A 12,226-nucleotide genomic window follows, 5' to 3' on the forward strand; every position below is an offset into this window, starting at 1 on the left:
CGCGCAGGTGGAGGGGTGTCTGCGGGGGCAAGGCGGGGCTGCCGGGGGGTGCCACTGCCACGATGTGGGCAGGGACAGGGACACAACAGGGGCAGGGACACAACTGGGTCCCCAAAATGGGCAGACACTGCTGATACGCCACCAAATCACCCTCCTTAAGGCACTTCTCTGGAAAGAGATGTTTCAGTAATTCATTGCCTGCCAAAATTTAAAAACCCCACTCTGAATTTGTGGCTGTCTGCCTCTTGTTTCAGCTTTTCCACCAAAAGAGAAAAAATCAGTTTCTTTTAATTTCAAACACAATCAATATCAGTCTATACAGTCCAAGGTTCATTGCTTTCAGGCAACTGCTCATAAATATTCATTAGAGAATTAAAGAGCTATTAACAAGGGTAACTGTTGAGGAGCATTTATTAACTGTCTTCCACAAGAAATGAAATTTGCATTTCTCGGTGTGGAAACCCACTATGAGCAATGGCTCCTTGCATGACAATAAACCATCAGGTAAAAGCTGGTGGGAAGGTAGAAACCCCCCTAGTCTTCACACAAAGGATGGAGCAGATGTCTTCAACTATATGGAGCTGATGAAAGAACACTTCTGGTGACCCTGACTCACTCCATCCTGCCCAACCCCAGCACCACGGCTGCAGTGCCACGACCCCGGCACCCCGACCCCGGCACCCTGACCCCAGCAGCCTGCACCTCCGCTCCCTGCACTGCAGCAGCACAAAACTCATCCCTTTGGTGACTGTGATTCATCCTGATTTGCATATCATGGTCATTGCCTCCACATTTCCTCTAATTAATTCCCCAGGAGGATGCTTCACCCTGCTGGCTGCGGGGTGATAAGTTCTGTTCATATTTATCACAGCATGAGGTGGTGTCCGTGGGGGGACCGGGGTGCCAGGGCATGTACCCGGCGGTGGCGATGAGGGGATCGGGCATTTCTCACCCCCAGATGTGGCTTTGCACTGGGGGCTCTGTGCCTGCTCCCCCTGGGCACACAGGGACCTTTATTACCCACTCACACCTGACCTGGCAGGTCCGTCACCTGAGCAATGCCATGGGGTCCCTGGGGTCATCCATAGGAGCAGGGTAGGGGACTCCAGGGATTTTAGTTAAGAACCCAGGCAAGGCTTTCTTAGCTAAAACCAAGGGTCTTGGTGGGGAGCAGGAGGAAAATGATCATTTTGGGGGCAATGAAAGCGGGTTAGCGGGCGGGCTGTGCCGCCGAGGGCTTCCAGCAGCCCCACAAGTGAGAACTCCCCACCTGCTGATCCCCAGGGCTGTGTGGCACCACCGAGGCTGTGGAGCTGCTGGATTTTCCTGCAGCTGCAGCAAATGGAAATGTATATGTGATTCCCAGGGGAGGATCTGTTATGTGAAGCAATTATTTCTCAACCTGAAAGACAAGGCAGGAATCACATGCTCTCATGTCTCTCATAAAGCGCGATTTCATAATTAATATCAGTTCCTTGGCATTTGTAAAGTCAGGGTGTCTGGAAACAGGGAGCCCAGCACAGACGCAGCTGGGGTCATCATGATACATGAGATTTTTCCCAATGGATGAGCAGTTACTGGGTTTTGGCCTGGGATTCCCAGACCCCATGGGTCCAAAGGGCCCACAAAATGCAGGAGTGTCCTCAGCAGCCTGGAATTCATTTGGCTCCAATGGAGAATTTCTAGTGCTCTGCATGAGGAAAGAAATACTGAAAACCAACAGCAGAAGAGGTGCCTTTGCTTTAGGGGTTATTTGACGCTGCAGACTGTGGCCTTGGGAAGGAGAGAGACAATGGGCTGGTGCCCAAGTTCCCACTGGTGATTTCTCTTTCCCAGGTCTGAACCATCACAGTGCAGATTGCAGGGGGAGGAACAGACCTACTGAGCCAATCCTAACTCCCAGAACTCCTGCAGGAAACTGAAGGCCCATTCTGCTCCCATCAAATTAGCCATAAGTTATTTCCTCCATCTCTGAATAGGTATATTTGAAATTGCAAAGTCACTGTGGCCAGGAGCTCTTATCTTTTTCTGTAAAACCACAGCGAGCTATATGTCCATGTAGATATGCATACACATGCACACAAACACAGCTGTTGGTATGTGTGTGTATATATATACACACACATAAAAATACATGTATAGGTAAGCTAACCCAATGACTGGCAGTGGGGATCATGCTGAGCTGTGACAGTGCCCAGTGAGTACCTGCTGCTCCACACCAGTGCCATGCCAACCTCAACAGCCACGTGCCAGGGCCCTGGGAAATAAGGGCTGTGGATGTTCCTCCCTCTCCCAGACGAGTGACAGGCAAGCAGCAATACACAGAAACACATACACACATACAATTTGGAAAAAATCGTGTCTCCCCAGAGTCATTTTTTCAAATTTAAGCTTTGTGCCTCCATACTCTTGGGGTGAGTCTCCCAACAGATCCTGAGTCACAGTCCTGGAACAAAGGCCAGCGGCAAACAGGATGCTGAGGGTTGGTCTGAAGTCATGAAAGTTAGGAAACATGTTCTGACTTTCAGGAATGATTCATGACTTTTACGTTTTTGGGTCGGACATTTTCCTTAGTCACCAGCAGGGTTTCAGTGACAGATGAGCCTCTCAGAGCCTTCAGCTCTCATTTTCACATCCAGACTTCGAAACTTCATGCTTGAATTATATGTTTCGGAGCTCCTTTTTTTTTCCTCTCTCTGAAGATGTTGTTAATCTGTCTGCTTTTAGCTTGCAGAAAAATCTGACACTTGCTGTGACTTTCTCCTCTGTCCCAGGACACTGCCCTTGCAGGGATGCTTTGTCAGGGCAGAGATGTGGCTCCTGCTGTATGTTTCCTCCCAGCATTGTCCTCTTCCAGCCTTTCTCCTGCAAGTAAGGTAACTACAAAACACAAAGCTAAAAGCTGGAATTAAATTAAATCCAAGGAAAGGTAACATTCAGAGTTAGCTTGATGGAATATGAAGATATAAAGAAATATGCATCCAAGAGGTTGAAACTAAAGACAAAGTATTTGCAAATGTGGGTCACAACTCCCTCAGTCAGCAGCAGGGACACCGGGAATCGGGATGGAATCGGGACAGCCCCGGTGTCCGCCAGCCCCCGGCACCATCTGAGCAGGAGGCCCCAGTGCTTGGAAACATCGACCACTGCCCCCCCTGCCCACCAGTGCCCGCTGCGCTTGGAGGGTAAATTTCAGATCGTGACAAGTCACTAAAAACAACCGTGGCATAAAAACCTGGAGTTTGCCACTGTGCTGTGTGGAAATGTGACACTGCCGTGAGGATTCAGTGCTATCACGGGAAGTCATGGTGTACAGTGTGATTTCATCTGTTCTGTGGCTGCACAGGGAGCAGTGGCAGGGATAACTCACACTCTCAAGGGCAGGGCACCTGAGAAACCTGTGTTGGTGGTGAACAAAAATTGGGCAAATCTGAAGGGATAAATTAAATTATTAACGAAGAACTCAAGGCATCACCAGACAATGAAGACACCAGACAGCCTGAGAGAGCTGTGGCTATTCAGCCTGGAGAGGAGAAGGCTCCAGGGAGACCTTAGAGCTCCTTCTAGTGCTTAAAAGTGCTCCAAGAGATCAGGAGAGCAACTTGAAAATTCCCTCAGGAAATACTTCCTTAGTTTCCCTAAGACTCACCGCATTTAAAAGTTTCCATTTCCCCATGTGTCACATAGTGTCCCTCAACAAACTCCTGGATGTTAGTAAATGCCAAAGCCTTTATTTGTGAAAAATTTGTGCCAAGCTGTGGCCAAACTGATCACCTTTCTTCCTGGGAATAAGAGTGTGAATTGAAAGATTTTCAGGGTGACTCATGGCAGGTGTTTAACACTGCATGTTCAATGACAGGTGTAAGAATAGTGGGCCCATAGGTGGGCCCTGCGTTTTTTCCTCCCTCCTGCTGCTGGGATTTGCAAAAACAGTTCATGAGTCACAGAGGCAGCAAGGTGGCAGGGAGGGGGCAGGGGGCTGGCAGGGAGGTGGCAGGGAGCTGGCAGCCAGGTGCAGGTGAGGTGCCAGCAGTGGAGTAGTTAAAGGGCTGGCAGTGCCAGGATGCACATGCCAAACATGGGTCTGTTTCCAGAAGGGAGCAGGCAGTGCAAACACACCAATGGTGCTTACACACACACCCGAGAGGGAGGGGAATATCTCCATTATCAACAGTCATTTCTCCAGGCAAAGAGTCTGTTCACAGAGAACTAATGCGCCTGTGCCCCCCGCCCCCATCCATAAATGACACTTCCCAATGATCCACCTCCAGCAGCCCAAGGTTATTTCTCGTCAAGCAGGTTTTCGAGCCAGTGTGCCAGCTCTCCACATTTTCCATTACTCCACCCTTATGTGTTACTAATACCTGATAGGGAATTACCTACACGCTAATCCCGTACCCGGGCCTGTCCAAGCGGCTCCCCCCACCCAGCAGCACCAATCAGCCAAAATTCCTCTGCACTACTCAGGCATGGCCGTATGTGCAGGAACCGGCTTCGGCCTCCTCTGGCCTGGGATTTTCCATTTCCTCACGGCACCTCCTGCCCAATGACTCCACAGTGGCTCCATCTGTGTGACAGGGTCTGTGTTGTCCGAGCCGTTCCAGGTGCTCAGAGGCAGAGGCCGGCAGCCCTTGGGGCCGGGAGCTGCTGGGGTCCGCTGCCGAAGCTGCTACAGCGGCCCCGGCCAGGAAGGCAGAAAATGCACCCAGAAAATCAGCACCCACCGAAGCCACACCACCTGGGTTTCACCTGAGCACCAGCACCAGCCCTGCTCAGGGTGGGTTTGCAGCACCCCAGTGTTTTCTGCTTGAGGCAGGAGGTCAGACCAGGTTTGATTTTGCACTGCAGAGCTGCCAGGAAGCAGTGCGGTCCGTGTGTCTGGGCCCGCGGTGGGTCCCACCCGGATGGGCCAGCAGGGTCCCGGAGGTGCCTCACGGAGGCAGGGATTTCTGCACGTCCCATCTGTCACCAGTGGGGATCACGGGACTCGGAACTGTCACAGCACCGGGCTGCCCTGTGCATTACTGGCGCCTGCTGCCCTGCGCAGCCCAGGGTGAAGCCTGGTTATTTTTAGATGCATTTCTACATCTCTCTGTTTAATCTCTATGTGTTTAATCTGGTTTTGCACTCCCTTCTGACATCAGCAACAGGCAAAAACCCCATCAGGTTTAAAACCCCATCCCCAAACCCCAACTCCGCCTGTCAGTGACCACAGCGAGAGCAAACGCAGACACGGGGAAACTATTTATAGCTCAGATAAACAAGGCAGAGGCTTTGCTTAATGAGAGGAAATGGAAGAACAGTGCTCACACACAGACCTTGAATGCGTTGCCGTTGCCTGGCTCGTCCCTGCCAGCCCATGGGGAGCGGGACAGGGAGCAGATCCCAGCAGTGTGGCTGGAAATGGGGATGCGGTGCAGCCACCCCTGGGCACTCGATGGGGGCTTGGCTGTCAAGGGCAATTCTGGTTTCACACAAATCTGAGTGGGAATTCTGTTTGTGCCCCGAAACGTGGCCGGGAGCGGAGAGCGATGCCGTGTCCCAGCCCTCGGGGCAGGGGCTCCGGCTGCCCTCGGCAGGGTCGGCAGGGGATGCTCGGGGCATGGCTGGGAACAGTGGTGCTTATCCAGAAAGTGAAACACAGAGCACATCGACTTGTCCGTGCCACATCGACGCTGAACAGCCCTCAATGCATTAGATAGATCTATGCCAGCTGAGGTTTCCAGGGAGGAGGGATACACAGCAAATACATCCTAACCATAGTTTTCCCCCAGCTCCTGTCAGGGCAGTTTGGGTTGGTCGCTGGGCCCCTGTTTTACACCGAAGTGGCCCAGGTGGGGTCAGGTCCTGCACTGGGGGGGCTGAGGCGGTGGCAGTGGGGGGCCAGCCATGAGGGATGGAGGGATGCCCAGTGCCCGTCCCACAGCAGTGACAGCAGTGTGTGACACTCTGTGCACACAACATCCCCAAATGCTGCTGGCAGCATTCCTGATTGCCCCGTTGTTCTGCCCTCAGGGAACTCCAAGCCAACTGCTCTCCCGTTTCCTCGGCCTGCTTGAAGCCAGCAGGAGTCAGTCAAGGGTTAATCCCTCATTCCAGGCCCAGGGAATGGGGCCATGCTAATTCTTTCCTGTAGATTTGCTAATTTGATTTTTCTTTTCCTGAGACATCAAAGCCAACCTCCAGAGGAGAGCTTCCTAATCAGCAAGGAGAGAAGGAAATCGCTTATTTAGTGGGAAGGATGTAGAGGTACCAAAGGGAAACATTTCCATTTTCTTTTTATAGCTATGAAAAACAACTTTACACAGCGAGTCCCCTAAATTCTATTTTTATTGCAAGGAACTGGCGTTTTGGGACCCTTCCATGCAGCCGTCTTGTCTCTGTACTTGTAAACAACAACTTCACTGAGATGAGGTGAACTGGATCATCTTTTCCGTGTTCAAAATATTTTATGTTATGGGTCGGAAGAGAAGGAAGAAGGCCAGGAGGAAATAAAGTGCTCCTGAAGAGTGCAAAGCCAATCCTTCAGTCTAATCTGAGGTCTGAGTCCATCCTGCCCTTTCCATATGGCCTGTGAGCAGTTTTTGGACTCCCTGATTCCACAGAAGTCCAGGTTTAGGCCTTCAGCGGGGTGCTTATTGCAAACCCAAAACACAGCTGTATAAATCACACAATATTTAGTGACTCATAAGTAAAACTGTGAACAGTGAGGGGTGGCTGAGATAATAATTACACAAGGAATCCAGCAGACTGGAAACAGCGCCAGATGCTCTTGGTGGGAAGCTGGAGGCCCAAAATGAACCTCAGCACCCCAAGGCTCTTGCAGGGGTGGGTAGCAGCAGGTCCAGGGCACTGGGTGTGGGGTCTGTCTGTGCTGTGGGGCAAAGGCAGCACTGGGAACACTGCAGGGGCCACACTCTGTCCCCTCTGCCAGCCAGAGGCACAAGGAGCATTTCACCATTTGAAGCCCAAAGTGCGTTTAATTTCAGAAATTTTATGCCAGTCTTGCTGATCTGCAACAGTGACAGTGCCAGGCTGTGTCTGGGGTGTCACCAGGGGTAGGGACAGCACCGTGCCCTGTCCTGGTGAGTTCAGCTGGGCACTTGGGCAGGGCTGAGCTGGCCACCCCAGGAAGCCTGTGGAATTCCCAAGCCTTTCTTTTATTTATCAAAATTTCTTGAAACTTTATGTGAGCTGGAGCTTCCTGTGCGCCTCGTGGGTGTCTCTCCCCCCTCACGATGGGGCTACAGAAACCTGAGAGGCCAAGGAGCTGACAGGGCTGTGGGGAGCCCTTTGAATGTCCCATCCTTTCCCAAAGGGGGTTTGATGTGTCACAGAGCTTCGGACATGCTAAGCCATATTTTCCCATATACCAGTTGGATATTTTTATGGATGGACTGTGGACAAAAGCAGAACAGCAGATTTATTCTTTTTTTGTAACAAAACCAATGACTTCGCTGCAAGTACAATGTGCCATCTTCTCCTCTTTGGGAAAGTACCAACCAGGCTCCCTCCTGATCCACAGCACGCGGTGTGCCTGGCACAGGAGCGGCTCAGGAGGGAGGAGGAGGAGGAGGATGTTCCCTTGGGCGGGTGCAGAGGCTGAGCTGGGATGTGCTTGGCTATGTGCTGTTCCCAGACGGTATTTACACAATACCATGGAGGTGAGTGGCCAGATATAACCCAGTTGGGTTTTTTTCCTTTTTCTCTTTTCACCCTCATCCAAATGCCGTGGCCCAACTATTTCCCTGGCCTTTAACCTACGCCTTCCCTGAGGATCGGCTGTGTTTCCAAGTGACCCTGTGACCTGAGCTGCCTGAGTCAGGGCAGTCAACCCATCAGATTTGGCTCCCTGCCCATCCTGCTCCCATCCCCTGCCCATCCTGCTCCCATTCCCTGCCTGTCCAGCTCCCATCCCCTGCCCATCCTGCTCATCGCAGCCTCCTCATCCCGGTGTGGGCTCTTTGGTTATGCAGATACATCTGGCCAGAGCCTGCACAGCCCCAGATGCTATAAATGGACACATAGCAATCCTGCCAAAGTTTTTCTTTTGATTCTAGCCAAGCTATGTGCTTAAATCTTTTTCATACATGAATTCCAAAGGGATACAATACTCTTTGAGAAGAGCATTTCTTCTACTAGTTCTAAATATACTGACCTTTCCATTTGTATGTGGCCTCTCAATAAAAACTACTCGGTAGTTTATTACCTTTTTTTTTTTTAAATTATTGTTACCAGCATGGACGTGCAGTATGGGGAGGCTGTGCTGGCACAGGCTGCTCCTGTCCCAGCATTGGGTCTCTGCCCAGGCAGGAGGGTCTGGCGCACAGTGAGCAACCACAAACTCTGTAGCACAGCCAGTGTCATATGTGGGTGAGCAGCCTCAAGGTTCAAAAATACCAACTTCCCGTTACTTTTGTGTTATTCTATAGCTTGGCATGAAGCAAATCCCAAGCTGAGTGTGTAGAGCACACGTGTGCTTAACAGTGGGACAGTCACACTTGTGCAGTGCTTGGCCCAGGTGCCTGGTATGTCTGTTTACACATCCTACCAGTATGGAAAACTAATCCTAAGGAAAGCAAACACTCCAGTCTCACATTCCTGGTACTGTGGAGAGGGATGGTTACCCTGGTTTTTATTGCTAGAAGAATCTTTCTTTTGATGTCCTTTGAAAGTGTGTCCTTTGAACCCCAGCATTTTGCTGATGGCTCACACTCCCAAGAGCCAAGTGACGTCAGGTCCAGTTTCAGGAATTGCTATCGCAGATCACTGAGCTTTGAGCAAGAGACATGTGGAAACTCACTAGTGAAACACAGAGCTGCAGCTTTCCCCCAAACCAGAGTATTTCCAATACTCTCATATGTCTCGAGGATCTGCAATATTTAGAAATAGTACTTGCCACTGCTGAAAGTAGAAGCCACAGTGTGTTTGCCATCACATACAAGTGGCTAAATATAACATCTGATGGCAAATCGCAACAAACAGGCTGGTTATGGCCTGGGATAAATCCAGGAGACAAATAAACCTCACCCATAAATAAATAAACAAGTACATAAAAGACAGTCCCTTTCCCGTTCCAAGTGCCCACAGCCTGTTTCGAAATAGACATTTCTGTGTGTAACTGATGAATTTGCAGAAAAAATAAACCAGACTTTAAGGCCCCTATTCTTCAGCAGTGGGGTGAGCTGTGCCCGAGCACCCCGGCCGTGCTTCACCATCGCACCCATCCCTGTCGCGCCAGGTTCGCCACAGGGACAGCGATGTGAGGAGAGCAGAGCGTGGGGCAGTGGCTCGGCCCAAACTCCAACACCTGTGCCCAGGCACGAGGAGGATCCCAGAGCCCCCGCAGGCACTCAGGGCTCCTTCCAGCAGCCATCCCTCTATGGGAAATGAAGCACAGTCTGTGCAGTGGGCTGTGCACACACGTGCAATAATCACAAAACTTATCATGACCAGGCCAAACAAGGGATGTCAAAGCCTACTCTTGACCTCTGGATGCTGGAATACGAGTATTGGGAATGGTGGCTTGTCCCCCACTTTGCACAAGTGGAGAAGGAGCGAGCTCGAGTGTCAGTGGGTGGTTTCTCCCTGGACTGCACCTCTGGAGCTGCACAGAATGCAGCCCCTCCTGGATGGCTTTAGGGCACCGCAGTACACTCAGTGCTCACAAACAGCCAAGGGTTTAACCAGCCTGGCCATAAATCTCCTCTGCTTTCACTTGCTCAGCTTTCAGACCCTGTCACAGCTATTTATAGTTTCCATACTGAGTTCCTGGACAGATGAAACCTCAACATCTCATGGAAAAAAACAAGCAGGGGGAAAATAAAAGGCCACAGAAAATAAAAAAAAATCCTTGAATTCTTGAGCTGCCTCATCCAGATGCAGAATAAGCACAGGCTCATTCCTATCACCCTGGCACCCACCCTGCCTGATCAGCAAACTGCTCAAGCTCAAGCAGGGCTCTCCTTTCCTCTCCCCACTCACAGATGGGTTACCACCTCCTGTTTATCACTTTAATTCCTTTGTCTATTGAAGTGCAGCAATGAGTCACCCAAAGCACACAACGTGCTGTGAGACAGCCCCAGATAAGAGCACCACCAAGTAAATAATGGGCTCCCTATTGCAGCAGCCCATAGCAGCATGCTCCATGTGTGAGGGTCAATCCCGGGGACCCCCGCTGGAAGCAGTGGTGTGGGCAGCGAGGGGAGAGCTGCTGCCATGGCCCCGAGACCCCCGGCCAGCCCAGACACAGCGCCCTGCCCTCGGGGTGGCAGTGGGAGCTGCGGGATCCACTGCTTGCTTGAGGAAGGAAAACTCTTCCCTTTCAAAGCAGATGACAGGCCACTGCTTGGATTCTTTCAAAGGAAATCTTTGTGTTGTTGATGCATAGAAATGTCTTTTTTTTTTTCTTCTCCAATTCCTTTTCTTAAGCTTAAGACCTGTGCTTCCCACAGATGACAGGGAACGTAACACAGCCAGCAACGTGCCAGTGGCCAGGCACACATTGCCCATCAGATTCAGATCCAGCAGAGATCAACTCTCACACGTGGTCCTAAACTTCATGAAACTTCTCCTCTACTGACTGAAAGAACTAAAGTGTAACACTTTCCCCCTTGGAAACTTCCGGGCCAAGATTCCTAGGGCCAAGTCCCAAACAGGAGCATGGACCTTGGTAGATACCGTGTCCTTGGCTAAAGCTTTATGGAGCATTTAACTCGGGTGGCTCATCCCCGAACTTCCTGTCAGACAAAGCTGATGCTTTTCTGTTAGCCATGAATACCCTGTTTGTAAACAGTTTCCCTTTCCAGATCAGCTGGGGCTCTGCTGAGCTGCGTTTGCTCTGGGGTGCCACTGACTGTTTGGACACGAACTCCAAGGGTTCCTCCCCGTGCACCTCCCACAGCCCCATGGCATCCCGTGGCCACCCGCCTCCAGACCCACAGCCGGGGGTCTCTGCCACAGACCCCGGGATGCATCTTCCCTCCCAGCCTGAGGCAAGTGCCCCAATCCCTGCTCCCATGGGAACCACTCAACTGCCTCCAGCCACCCAACCCTTCCTCTGCCCTTCTATTTTGTCAGTCAGGGCAACAAGACTTGTTTGTGCTTCTGCTACCCCTGAAGAGGTTAAGACTGGTGGGAGAACTCTGCTCCCTCTGGGTGAGGTTTGATTGCTCTGGGAGGGGTGAGGGCCCTGATCCCAGAGCTGCACCTGGTGTGACTCAGTGGAAACTCCGTGGCTGTGCAGTCTGGGCATGAGCACAGCGGCTCCATCCTCCTGCGCAGCCCCACATGTCACCAGGGGTGTTCTAAAGCACGGAGATGTCCTGGGGTGCTACCAACCATTGCCCCCGAGGGGCTCAGACTGACAGAAGACAAGAAGAGTGCCCTGGGAGCGCTCCGAGGTGCCATGTGGACACGTGATGGATGCACAGCCACAGCTGTCCACAAACCCCCACTCATTCCATTATCTTCAGGCTCAAACCCAAGGCCAGTATCAGGAAATCTGCAAAGCCAGATTACACTGGAGCAAGCGGACTTCCAGTCATGGCACACCACGAAGGATGTCCTGCTAGCAGCTTATGTACCTCTAATCAGCCTGGCTTGTCAGCATGTCCCACCTCATTACTACTGGAGCAGTGCTAAGGTGGGCAGGACCGAGAGAGGAGATTTTCTTTTCCATTCCAAAGGACATCTGTGCATCAGCCTGCAGCACCTGCCATCACTGACTCCATCACCGACTGTGTTGGTGCGGGGACTGTGGGGCATTCCCGCTGGAGCTGCCCCAGTCGGTGTAGCACTCCTGCCCTGCTGGGTGTGGCACAACCCTCCTGACCGGAAAACTAAGTAGAAAACATGACTTGGTCACAAAGCAGGTCTTGTGTGTGTTTCAGCTGAAATACTGGTTGATTCACAGCCCCCAAACTCCGGCCAGCTGCAATCAGCCTGTCCAGTGAGTGGCAAACGGGGCAAAAGAAACAGAAGCACAAGAAAGGCAGGGAGTATTTTGCTGAAGGTAAGAAGGTTTTCTGGTTAGAACCTCTGAAAGTTTTGGGACCAAGGTTGATCTCCTAGCTGGCCTGGAGCACAGCCAGCTGCCAGCCTCATGCGTTAATTCCCGAAACTCCAGAGGCATATATTGTCCGTGTTCCAGGGTAGGGGAGAATCCCCCCGGAGCCAGTGGCCGTGCTGGGTTGCCGTGGGCCAGCGGACGGCGGGGGGGGGCCGG

The sequence above is a fragment of the Corvus brachyrhynchos genome, unplaced genomic scaffold (genome assembly GCF_000691975.1).
Source record: "Corvus brachyrhynchos isolate BGI_N302 unplaced genomic scaffold, ASM69197v1 scaffold514, whole genome shotgun sequence".
NCBI lineage: Eukaryota > Metazoa > Chordata > Aves > Passeriformes > Corvidae > Corvus > Corvus brachyrhynchos.